Source organism: Meleagris gallopavo, chromosome 3 (assembly GCF_000146605.3).
Source record: "Meleagris gallopavo isolate NT-WF06-2002-E0010 breed Aviagen turkey brand Nicholas breeding stock chromosome 3, Turkey_5.1, whole genome shotgun sequence".
NCBI classification, from domain to species: domain Eukaryota; kingdom Metazoa; phylum Chordata; class Aves; order Galliformes; family Phasianidae; genus Meleagris; species Meleagris gallopavo.
This window is the reverse complement of record NC_015013.2, coordinates 65,996,066-66,008,987: the sequence shown is the minus strand read 5'-3', so window position 1 is coordinate 66,008,987 and position 12,922 is coordinate 65,996,066.

Here is a 12,922-nt window from a genome sequence, read left to right as displayed (position 1 = left end):
AGTAAAGAAAATACCACAAAGTCATCTCAGAAAAAGAAGTACAACAGCAAAGGAGCAACATATGTATGGTAAAAGTTCATTTCTTAACTCATTTTGATAAAGTAATGGGTTTCTATACTTGGAGATGTTGGAAAGATTGGGTACTTCCGTATCTCTGTCCATTAGGAAGTACACACCTGAATGTGGGAAGCTGTGTTCTGTCTCAACTTATATGGAATTGCCATTAACTGACCATTATTTCAATGCAGAAATAAAATAAGGATTTACTATGATATGAATGTATACCGTTAAATGACACTTGTCTGTTAAACAAAGCAAGACACCTTAAGGGGGAAAAAAGAAAAGCAAAACTTTGCTTCTTACTGGAGGCACAGAGGCCCAACATTTCTGGTTTTTTTTCTTCATACCGTTTGAAATTAGACCAGATTTTTTTTGTTGTTAATTATTTAATCTTTCTTGTCCTGTCTGAGGTAAGGGATTCTTAATTATCCTGATAGCTTTCTAAAATCTGGTCCAGAGTTCACTTTATTGAACTCTGCTTTATTGAGCCTGTGTGAAAGCACAGAACAACAGTGCAGGCGTTGAGAACGTGCACTAGGAATTCAGCAAAGCAGTACTGAGAGGTGAAGGATATAATAGAAGCTACTGGAGGATGTCATCTGGGTTCTTTTTGAACAAGTTAATTGGGCAATCAGATGCATAATTTGAGCATGCTATTTCTGCAGTTGTTTACAAATTGTGTAATTTACATGCACAAGCAGCAAGATATGCTTGCGTGCACGCAATTTCTTGCTTATTTGCCTATTGTGTTCTGTAAGTCATTTAAAAAAACAACAGGAGATAGGCTCATAAACATAGGTAGACTGAAATATATACACATATGTATGTGTATATGTGTATATATACACACATATGTGTATGTATATGTAAAATCTGGGATGAGAAGGGAGGAGAAAGATTGGGTATCCATAGCCACTGTTTTAACATTGTTTTTTTTCCAGCAAAATGTGGGTTTTCTCTGCATGTTGTGCTGTTTTGGTTTTCTTAGTAAAATGCCTCCATTTTCATCTTCTGACACTTTGTGCATTTCTGTAGTAAGACTTACTAGACCTGGGTCTTTCAGAGATGCTTCTGCTAATTTGCCCCTATTTTTACAAGCATTGCTAGACTGATTATAAAGCATTTCATAATTAATTTGGCTATCGTAAGACCTTCAGTATTTGCTTATATATTTGTTCTTCCCCTCCTTTTGTGTTTTGCCTGTTTGCTTTGGAGAATTTTGTAAAAATAATGTATTAGAATGTATGTTATTTTCTTAATGTCATGGCATCATGAGCACCTTTCCTGAGGGCACTTTACGAATTATTGTAATAAGATTATTCTTTATAGATTTCTGCACAGAAGATGGGTGTTGTTGTCAGCACAGATCGCCCTCTGGTAGACATTTCATACAGATTACATATAGGCACAGGAGCTGTAAGTCATCAGGTGTGATAGAGAAGTTTTGTTAAGCTGAGACCAGAAAATGCTTCATCCACCATAAATTCTGCCAGGACAGTGTTAAACAATCCGTATTTTCACACCATTGGCAATCAGCAGAGTTTATATTGAATGAGTTTGGTATCTTTAGGCTGTGGCATTTTGGTGCTGCATCTCGCTTGTGGCCTAGAGTGGTACAGCCCTGGTGCTGCCTGAGGCCTTCCCCCAGTGCTTCAGATCTCAAGCTCAGATTGATACCTGTCCTGGCATTACCAGGCACCATCTGGAGTAACTTCTTCCATTTTTTCATGTATCGCTTCAGTGCTGTTTCACACTCTGTTACTGTTCTGCTGATGCATGCTTTGTGTCCAAGTTCTGCACAGTCCTTCCAGAAAGATGAAGATCCTTTGTTTCCCAAGGAGGAACTGGTTTGAAGGACAGCTCGAACCTTGGCTCATTTCTCATCACTGGTACCCACCATTTCTTGTAATTTCTGTGTTTGTAGTTTTATAGGCCTTCGTCTGACCTTTCAAAAAAGTCGGGAGGAGTGGCCAGAGTTCATCATGCAGTGTCTGAGTGCTGCGGGTGCTTGGGTGTGTGTGTACTTATGGCAAGAGCTGGGACCTCTCCCTGAGGTGTAAGGATGGAAGGATCTGTGTTAGCATGTAACCAAATACTGCTGTTGGTGCTGCTTAGAGAAGCTGCCCGTGTCAGTGTCCCAGTGGCTATCAGCAGCATAGCTCCCAAATCTTTTCTTCAGTTCTCTTGCTTGCACAAAGCTACTTCCCGTGTCATAGAATCATAGAATGGCCTGGGTTGAAAAGGACCACAATGATCATTCAGTTTCAACCCTCCTGCTATGTACAGGCTCGCCAACCACCAGACCAGGCTGCCCAGAGCCACATCCAGCCTGGCCTTGAATGCCTCCAGGGATGGGCATCCACAGCCTCCTTGGGCAACCTGTTCCAGTGTGTCACCACCCTCTGTGTGAAAAACTTCCTTCTAATATCCAATGTAATCCTCCCTTGTCTCAGTTTAAAATCATTCTGCCTTGTCCTATTACTATCCACCCTCATAAAGAGTCATTCTCCTCCTGTTTATATGCTCCCTTTAAGTACTGGAAGGCCACAATGAGGTCTCCCCGGAGCCTTCTCTTCTCCAAGCTAAACAAGCCCAGTTCCCTCAATCTTTCTTCACAGGAGAGATAAATGTCCCCATTTATTCCACCCCTAAACAACAACAAAAAAATCTGGAAAAAGAGGTATTCTAAGAAATGCAGTTTGAAAACGTGATTGTGTTCCACCTTTCTCTATGAAATAGCAGCTACTGGACATTACAAACTCCAGTCGTCATATTCATAACATTTGTTTCCATCCTGATGTGCCTGATTCTCTAGTGCCTTGCACAAGTGTAAGGGGTTACACAAGATGCAAAGTGAGCAAAAACTCTTCCACAAAGCAGCATGCAGCTTTGCACTTGGTGTCATCAATACCCATCATGGCATGAGCTGGAGCTACAGGACCTGAGTGATACAGGAGGGCAGAAGGCCAGTCCCTCAAGTTGCTTTGCCCACGTCAGTAGCCCGCTGTGATCATTAGTGTCTGACAATGCGTGGATTCCTCGCATCGTTCTGTCATCTGCATCACTCTCTTCATTCCTTCTCCCCTTCACTAGGGTAACAGACAGGCAGACAGTGGAAGGCAAAGCTTTCCCAGAAAGTTCTTAGAGGTTGTGCATTTAAGAGTGGATTTCAGCTCTGTCTTGTCTCAGACATGGATTTCCTTGCCCCGGAACACTGTGGTTTTCATTTATCCCCACCCGCAGGACAGGCTGTGGTTTCCTGTCAATGCTATGGGCTGGAAGCAGCTGGAGCCGCCCAGCCCAGGATGCAGGGCAGTCAGTCATGGCTGTTAGCATGGCAATGCGACGTGATTTCTTTCATCCTTCCTCTGTAAATTTGTTGAAAAATCACCTCAGAACCCGGACATGAAATGTAAAGATTGCTGGCTGTATGTAGAGATCCAGCAGGTTGCTAGAGAGGCTTGTTCCTGCTCAAACTGAAGTCATCTGTAGGAGTATAGTCTCCTTTTCTTAAAAGCTTTGAGTCAGGATATGTTTGTGAAGTCTCACCTTTATCTTCTGTTTCCACATTATTGCATCTTCCCGTAGGTGATGGCACCGGAGCTGAGACCTGCACCAAGCAGGGGGTTCAGCCTGCGCCTGACAGGGGTTAGCAGGCAGGTGGCTGGGGGCTGCTGGAAAGCAGTACTGTGAGATTTTGGGCTACTATACGTACATGACAGCTTTATGACAAGTCTAGCAAAATAATTGGTAACGCATTAGCAAAAACCCAAGAACAAGGTCTGCTTCTGATGGCACCAAGCAAAATAAAATCCTTGTTGGTCCTATTCTTGTTTGTATTAGCAGCAAGAATTCATTTGAAATGTAAGGGAATGATCAATTCATTGACAAGCCAGTGTTCTGCTTTTATAATACGTAACGCCGAGAATATTTTTCCTTCAGTGTTAATGGGAGAGATCTAAAATGCCCTTAGATAAGTTAATTAAGCAATGCCAATACTATTTCAGCTTCTAAGTTACTTTGGACAATACACAATGTTACACTGTCAGAGTACGGTTTCGAGATTAAATCCAGATTCTTGATGTGCGTCCTTGCTAGACATGGTCTCTGATGTGCTTACATGTTCATTTTTAACATCTTTGCCAATGGGAAAGGCCGCGTTTTCTAATTTGCATTTAAATCTAGTCCTGTTCAAAAATTTATGTTTGACCTCAGAGTCTTTATGTTACCATGTTACACCCTACGGCCATTCGCATACAGTGTGTAACGTGCAGATAAACAGAAGTTACTGAACTGTTTATACACAATGCCTTGGGAACGCTAACAAAAAAAGAGATATGGTTAACACAGATTTCCTCAGGGACCACAGAAAGGCTGCAAAGGCAGGATGTAGCTTTATTTGAATGGTAGATGGGTGAGAATTTGATTATTTCTTTTTTGTATTCTAGGCAGATTTAAAGAGCAATATGTCACTACTTGAATTATTAAACTTGGAAGAAAGCACTAATTGGTGAACGTGATCTCACTTAACACTATCACTTATGAAGTTCCAAATACAAAACAGACATTTTAGCTGTTAGAAAAATGTAGGAAATGAGCTCAAACCATAATCTAAATATAGTACAAACCTATACATTTGTATAAATATTTTCAGAACATGCTGTAAATATAAAGGGTTCTTGTTTATATGATTGCTTGATTGAAGCGTACTTTGTTTATAATTGAACTACTTCCTACCAATTTATTTCAACAAGCAAAAAAAAGAACATGCTAACATTGTACCCCACAGGGTTTTTTGCATTGCAATGGGAATGTGAGAAAAAAGAAACGTTGTAACTGTATGTTTTACCATGTGAAAGCATTTCTGAGATAGGTGAGAGGTGTCTATTATTTGCCTTCAAGTGGAAGGGAACTTACCTGAGCACATCAGAAAGTGTGTGAGCTGCATGGAAGTGTTGTGTACAGTGCCACCCACCTGTATTGTGGTGCACACAGCACTCCTGGAGGCAAGGGGCTCTGAGGACATCAGGAAATAAGGAAGTTCACCTAAAACACGAAGATATTGTGATTTTAAGACACAAATGATGTTGTCCCTGTGTAATTTTCTAGTGCTAAAGAACATCAGTACTTATATTGTAATGAAAATTGTAGCCTTATTAGTAAGGTGCAATACTTCTGAAGGGCTAAACTGTGGAAACAAGTGATGTGTGGATACATCACTGCCAAATGTGCACTCTTGTAAAACTAGTTTCTTTAGCACTGGGATGTAAGTACCTCTCCAAAATTATTGTGTTGGTATGATTTTATAACCATTTATTGTAAGTTATGAAACGGAATGTGGGATTTCAGAAGAACCAAAAGGAAGAGGAGAAGCTGTAAATTACGTAGAATAGTGGTACGTTGTCTTATGTGGCAGAAGTAGCTTAAACACCTTTACAAAGCTATACACATTTTGGATTACTGAAAAAAAAAAAAATACCCTTGGTTACAAAAATAGTTTAATTTGAATTCAGTCTGGAATTTGCAGTAATGTCAAGAAAATGCTGCCTTCTGAGTAAATCTTGCTTCATTTCTTGCCCATTATTATCAGGCTTTATTTGTCACAATCAGAACTCTGATTGTGAAGATATTCCCCACCTAGCAATACATGGCTTGAAATCTTGTTCGTTTAAAAGTACCTTTTGAAATGGGGAGATTTCTTCCTTTACTACCCTGCATGATAATGATTTGTGCTGTCTTGAGAAGAGAGTCCATCAAGCAAATAGATATGTACAAAAAGATTACTTTGTAGTTCTGTTATGGAAAGAATGTGAATGTGAATGGAAGGGCTGCTCACCTCGTTCCAGGAGAATATCTTCTCTCCTACTGCACTGTGAGGTCTGCAGAATACAGGGTGCCCAGTGTGGCGCGTCCTAGGCTTTTGCTGTACAGTAAAGACATACTACTGCTTTTCCATTGGTTACTGTTTTTGTCATCTTCTCAGAATCCATCTTTTAGTGAAAGATTGGAACAATTCCATCTGCTGAATAGGAGGGGTTTGTTCTTTTTCTTCTGACTTCCTCCAGTAAGGGGCCAAAGAACAAGCAGAGATAGATATCAGCAACAGACTTGAGCCTTGAGGGAAGACATGAAGCAAAATTCCTTAGAGAAAGAAAGTAGAATGAATCTTGTGTCTTGGCTGTTTCTACATGTGACTGATGCCTGTGGCTCGAGAATAAGGTTGCACAGAGGAAACCTTGTAGCACAGTCCTCATTCAGGTGCTGAAGCACTTTTCCCTTCCTGGTCATGCAGATAGCAGGAATTACTTCTAATTAGTCTGAGGAGGAGAGGAAGAGCAGGTGTTGTTCTAAGTAGAGCACCTTGTGAAGCCTGCACGAACCCTGCCTGTAGATAAGGTCCTGTACGGCATCTCTCATCCTGCAGTTTGCATGAGTCCAAAGCAGTCAGTTACAGATGTCTCTTTTGATTTCATTTACAACTCTGATAAGATGTCACGTTGCACAATTAAGAGCAAAATGCACTGTAAAGAGCTGAGCTTGATGCATTCCATTTTTTCTCAGGAGAGCTGCCATTAGCCCTGTGGATAACTTCAATGACCAGGACTGCTCCTGTGGGTGGCAGCTATAGAGAAGAGGCATTGGATTTTCCTCCATGTGATTGTTCCCACTGGCACTAGGACTTACAGACCTATGTGTCTCCCTTTCTGAGTGCTGTAAATGAGAAATGTGCAGTCAGGCTTCGTGAGAAGGGTAGATATGTACCTAGAGATGTACTTACTGCTGCTAGAAGGCCTTGGTGAGCTTCCAGTGATACCAGAGTGACTAGGTTGGATGTGTCATTTAGGGATGGATTTAAGAGCTGTTTAGCATGTGGTGTTCAGTGTGCCATGCATCTCGCTACTGTCAGGTGTGGGAAGGTGGTTTCTCAGAGCAGGATCCAAGATGGCTGCCAGCCCATCATGGCCTCACCGCCATCAGCAGCTGCATGCACCAGGCTGGTCGCATAACCTGAGCCACCCGATAGGAGGTCACCCAGTACTCTGTAGAGAAATTAATGTTCTTCTTTTCAGAGAGTGAAATGGGACTGCCCTGGTTTTGCCTAGTACTGCCATTTCAAAGCAGGTTGGATGGGCCCAAGCCTGGGCTCCTGCCCTTTGGGCTCCTGCCCTTGCCCTCAGACTCTTCTTTCTCCCGGGGCCTGGAGAGATCTATCCGAGGTTGTGCTGGCTTGGACCTCTCCTGAAAGCACAGCCCTGTATAAAATGCCTAAGGCTGTATCGGAGCATTGCTTCATGGGTTGGTAGCTTTGCGTTTCATGTGGCAGGCACGGTAATGGGGCCATAGCCCCTCCTGCCTCAGCTGTGGGCTCAGTAAGGGCCTGGACACCAAACCCCTACAGCTGCACTGGCACCTGTTCACTCAGAACTCCTGGAGTACTATTAACACAGCATCGATTTTGATATGAAAATGATTTTGTAGGGAAAGAAACAGGAGTTATATCAATAATCCTATATCCCGTGTAATAACCATAATGTTAAGTGTGGCATGGTTTTGCTAAGCAGATACTGGAGGACTGATGGGACATGAAGAGCAACCTCTGGGGACTTCAGTCCTGCCCTGACCGCAGGTACACCCTGGAGCCAAGCTGATGTTATTTGGGTTAATTTCAGCTAATGCACGAAGGGGAGGTGCTCTCTTTCTCTCTGTAGATTTTTGGGCCACAGAGAACAAGGATACATTTCTTGTCCCGGTAGTGGAACTTTCCTAAATAGAAAGATCCATCTCTTCTTGCAGATTTTTGGTCTCTGGAGTACAGTGTCAGTAGGACGGTGGTGGGGAATGCTGGGGCCTGGTGGGGAAGTGTTCATAATGTACTTGGAGAAGGAGAAAATCAATTGCACTATGATTATTTACACTATGTGAAAAAAAAAGCAATTATATTTCCTAGTCATCTGCTATTTATATTTTATATTTTAGAAGTATTTCTGATGAAGACAGGATTGAACTTAGCACACATTATGAGTATGTAGAAAAGCAAGAGCCCAGTTGCCTGATGTTAATGAATACAGAACTTCTCATAGATGCTGCTTGCATAAGACAACAGTATCCATGCATCCTTCTGTCTCTTAGTCATGAAGGGGAAGCCTGCATGGATTGGTTTTCCTTTGATTCCTATCAAATATTGTTTTAGAGAGTATAAAGTAAATTGAAGTTCTTTTTCTGCTTTATTTTTAGAATCAGAGCATTTTCTCTTACAGTGTAAATTTACTTTTGTGGAGCTTTAATGTGCTCTGCATTGCACTTTATATATTTGTCACTTGTTAGGCCATTTATTTTTGATATACAAAACAATAAATTTTTTGTTACTCTAGTTTTACCTAGAAAATAACCATGAAACTAAGATGTTTTTATAAAAATGCAAGTTCCATAAAATGTAGCAAATGAACTATTTAGATTGGAAACATTTTTAATGATAGCGCTGAGAAATATTATAGCCTCTGAAATGATTTACTATTTAGGAAATTCAATATATTTATGGATAACATGAGTATCCACTGGAGTATCAGTAAATGGAGTATGAATAAACAGGAGACAAAGCTCGAGCCATTGGATTTGCTTATATAAAAGACTTGTATTAGTTCAATTGATATGAGCCTGAGATGGCCTTTGGCTCTGCGGGGCTGCACTCATGCCAGTATGACTGACCTATCATGAGAAGCCAAGATGCTCTTTCTGTTTGTTTTTTTCTGGCTTTATCCCCTCCAGCTTGGGGAACCAGTGTCCTAAAGACAATCTTCTTGTTCCTAAGTGCACTAACGAAGAACTCGTCTTCCCCAGAATTTTGTTGTCAAGCATGGGACCCTAACAATGTCCACATGTAGGTTAATATAAGTGCCAGTTTCCCTGCTTTAAATGGAAACCAATTTCTCTGCCCCTGCACAGAATCCCTTGAAATTTTGTGGCGTATGCTGAAAGAAAAAGACATTTGTACTTTGTCCAAACTGTGTTTGTTCCAAATCACAGCTGGTACTGTGTATGCCTGCGGCACCCATCCTGCAGAGCTGAGCAGTGAAGGGAACGAGGGACTGTGATGCCCCCTCCTTCACGTGGTGAAGCACTCTCCCTAGCTGTACACACAGGCTCTCAGTCTTTGGTGGGAGATGGAAATCCCCGTGGAAGCTCCTTGTCAGCCATGCAGCAGAGTCCCGGCCCTCTTCAGAGCCTTCAGAAGCTCTGTTTTCTCATTTCTGCATCCATGGGTGCCAGCAGAAATAGATGGGTCGACCTCACAGTGTGAAGACAGTCCCAGCTTGAGTTGCAAATGCATCATCTTGCCATGATGTTTCACCCAGCCTCAGCTTCACCTGATAAGCAGGGCCAAGGGATTCTGATGCATGGTGGTTCTTCAGGCAGCACACACAGCTCTGCTGCCCAGCTGCTTTCTGCATTCTTGCATGTGTTTGAAGGAAAGTTGAAAAGAAAGAGGAGACTTTTGCCAGTAGCTGATACTGGCAATCTCATTTGATCCTGCCAATCTGAGGCAGTGGCACAGATGTAGGTGACGTTCTTCCACTGCTGGTCACTTGTGCTTGGCTAAACATCAGCCAGCAGACACTGTTTCTTAAGCTGAAACCCCTCTCAGAACAGCAAAATGCCACCATGAAGACCTTTGTTATCTCCCTCTCTGTCTTCTTGTTGCACTGGCAGCAGGAGAAAAGTACAGAAATCATAGGAACCTGGCCACAACTCATCCAAATGCCTTTGCACTGCCACAGGTGTTAGGTGAAAAACTCAAGCCCTACAAAATTTCTCTAGGAATTTTGCTGTTACTTTCTAGGGGAAAAAAAGGATTTAAGGTCTTTGGGTCCACATCTGAGTTGATTTTGCATGCTGAATCAAGAGCACTTCCAACAAACTTCAGATACGTAGGCAGTCATCCTTAGTACAAGTGATGCTACTCTAACGTTTTGATTATTTTTCTTAAAACAGTTGTGAAATTAGCAACGTGCATATTAGTATCTTTAAATCTATGAAAATAAATATGCTTTCACTTGAAACGTGAAAGAAGACTACTGAAAGTATGTAGTTTGCTAAGCACTGGCTCCTGAGTTTGTTAATGCACTAAACTTGCATTTGACAGAGTAACTTCTTCTAAGTAAAGTAATAATTTCTTCTCAAATTATTTGAATAATTCAGGAAATGAACAGTTTGTTTCTGGTCATTGGGTTTTAGAAAGAAGAAATCTCATCCTGCTGCACTTTTAAAATTCAGTATTTATATGGAAAAAAAATCTTCTTGCTTTTCCATTTCGAACTGAATGATCAGTTCAAATAAGGATTTAAGTCATCTCATAACTTCTTCCTAAAGTAAAAACTAAGAACGTGAAAAACCGTGAACGTGAGGAATCATGAACAAAGTCACTACTATTTTCAGAACATTCTGATTAGTGAAAGTCTTTGTTACAATTATGTTGTGTTGCACATCACCCTGATATAGTGAGAAAACAATTTTTCTTCTGAAAGAAAGAAAAAAAGAGGGAAAAGGACAAATGGAAAACAAGATTAAACATCGTTTAAACCCAGGTTTCCTGCTTGTTTTTAGGTCCATCCCGCCCATTCTATCACTGCTGTGTGGTCAGGGACGCTCAGGACAACAGACATTCCTCATGGGAAGCAGCTCGGTTCCAAAGCGTGAAATCAAAGCTGTGAGCAAATTCGTAGAGTTTTCAAAATATTAGCTATTGCCAAAAAAAGCAGCAAAGCACTACTTGCTACTGAACGGGAATTTCAGTGTTTCAAAGGAATCACTTTTTAATCCAGTTCACTGCTGTATTTACAAACAGATTTCTGTTGGTCTGCTTGCTTGTCTCTTAGGGCTGTGCTTGTCCACACACCTCAGAGCAGGGCACACTGATACTCAGATGGCCACAACTGAACTGGAATCTCTCACAATCCCCACTTACGTTACACATTTTTTGAAGAAACAGCAATCTTTGAATGAAAAACGACTTAAAAGCATCTCAAAATAAGACAACGAGAAAAAGAAACAGCTTTATTTGGGAAACACCATTGAGTTCCCATCAATCCACAAAATGCGTGCTTAGTTGCCCTCCTGTAGCTTTGTCAGATCGCATTTCTGTTGAAGGCAGGTGGTGATTAAACTACATAGCAAAGAGACTTCCTTTGATCTATGTAAATGAATGTATACGTATAAACTATGCATTTTCATCCAGCTGCAAACTGTATCTCTAAGCAGTTAAATCTAGCCTTTTCCTCAGTGTTAGCAACTCCCAAACTCCAGGAGATGAAGTGCTCTTCATCTTTTTTAGCATATAATTCTCTCCTGTCTTGCTTCTGTGCTTTACAAAGGCAAGATGTGTGATGGGAGAGCTGTGGGGCCCAAGGAGCAGTGAGCAGGGCCATGGCTGAAGCTGGAACCCGCGACTGAGATCAGGCTGGGCCCAGCATGGTTGAGCAGAGGGCTGTGGCTGCTGCTCCAGCTCCAGCACGTCTTCCACAGTTGGGCAGCAGAGCGGGATCAGCAGCTGCTGCCTCACACAGGGTCAGTGGGAGTCTGCAGCAGTGCTGGAAGAAGCTATGCCAAGGAGGAGGTCACTGCAGATGGGGCTTACAGCCCTCACAGTCCCCTTGTGAGAGCTCTTCTGGCCACCACAGCCCCAGGTCTGTCCTTACCTCTCCATGGTACACAGCACCCAGGAGCCTCCTCTGACTGCAGGTGTATGGCAGCGCTTGCAGTATGCAGTTCTTCACTATGAGCACTGGTGTGGCTTCAGGAGAGGAAGGGTCAGGCCCTGGTCTGAAAGAATTAGAAGAGGTGAAAAATGGAGGTTTTGTTTGTAATAAAATGATGGAAAAAGGTGCTGCATGCAATGTTATTACTTCCATTTCAGGTTGTTGCTGTAATATTCATCAGCCCAGTCTGATCAGTGAATTAAGTGTGTTTCTTACGGCTTATCTTGCAGGAAGAAAGACCAAAAATAAAATAAAATAAAATAAAATAAAATAAAATAAAATAAAATAAAATAAAATCTTTCTCTGATATGCAACCTATTCAAATATTTGATACTAGTATGGCAGCAGTGGTATTTTTATCTATCCAGAGATGTGCGTTCATTTAGGTTATGCTTGACTGAGAAATATTTTTGCAGTATGTATTTGTATTTGATGGGCTGCGGCCCTTCATTTTATATTCTTTACAAGAATTAGCACAGAAATGATGTTTCCCCATTTATTGAGCTACCTGACCATCCCAGCTGTCTGCATACAAAATATTTCCAGAACTTTGGAGGATTTGGGATTTTGGTTTGGTTTAAACACTGTCCTTCTTTAAAAAATAAAAATAAAATTAAAAAAAAAAAGAAAAAGAAAAAAAAGAAGAAAAAAAGCAGTGCTTAAAAGAAAAGCATATTCCTTACCAGGGCCCCTGCAATGTGATGCAGAGAACCCAGTGACATGATGCAAATGCTTGAGGCCAGGTCTCCACGGGTTCTCAGCAGCCACAGCTCCCATGGCTGTAGCACGTACACCAGCAGAGGAGCTGCCCCCAGGAGGGGCACGTGGAGCTGTGGGGTGCTCAGCGTGCTGCGGGGGGGCTCTCTGGAGCTGGCACATCCTCCTACCAGGACGTGGCCTGTAACAGCAACAGAAGGACACTGCTGCATCTCTCTGCAACCCGTGATGTCCTGCGGGTCTGCTGTGGCTCTGGCTGCAGTCCTTCAGCCCAGAACTCTGAGCGCAGTGCTCGGGCTTTGGCATCACTTACGATCACAAAGGTAACTTTTTAAATGAGAAAGAGCTTCCAACTCTGGCACTAATGGAAATACTGAATACTTTTAATATAT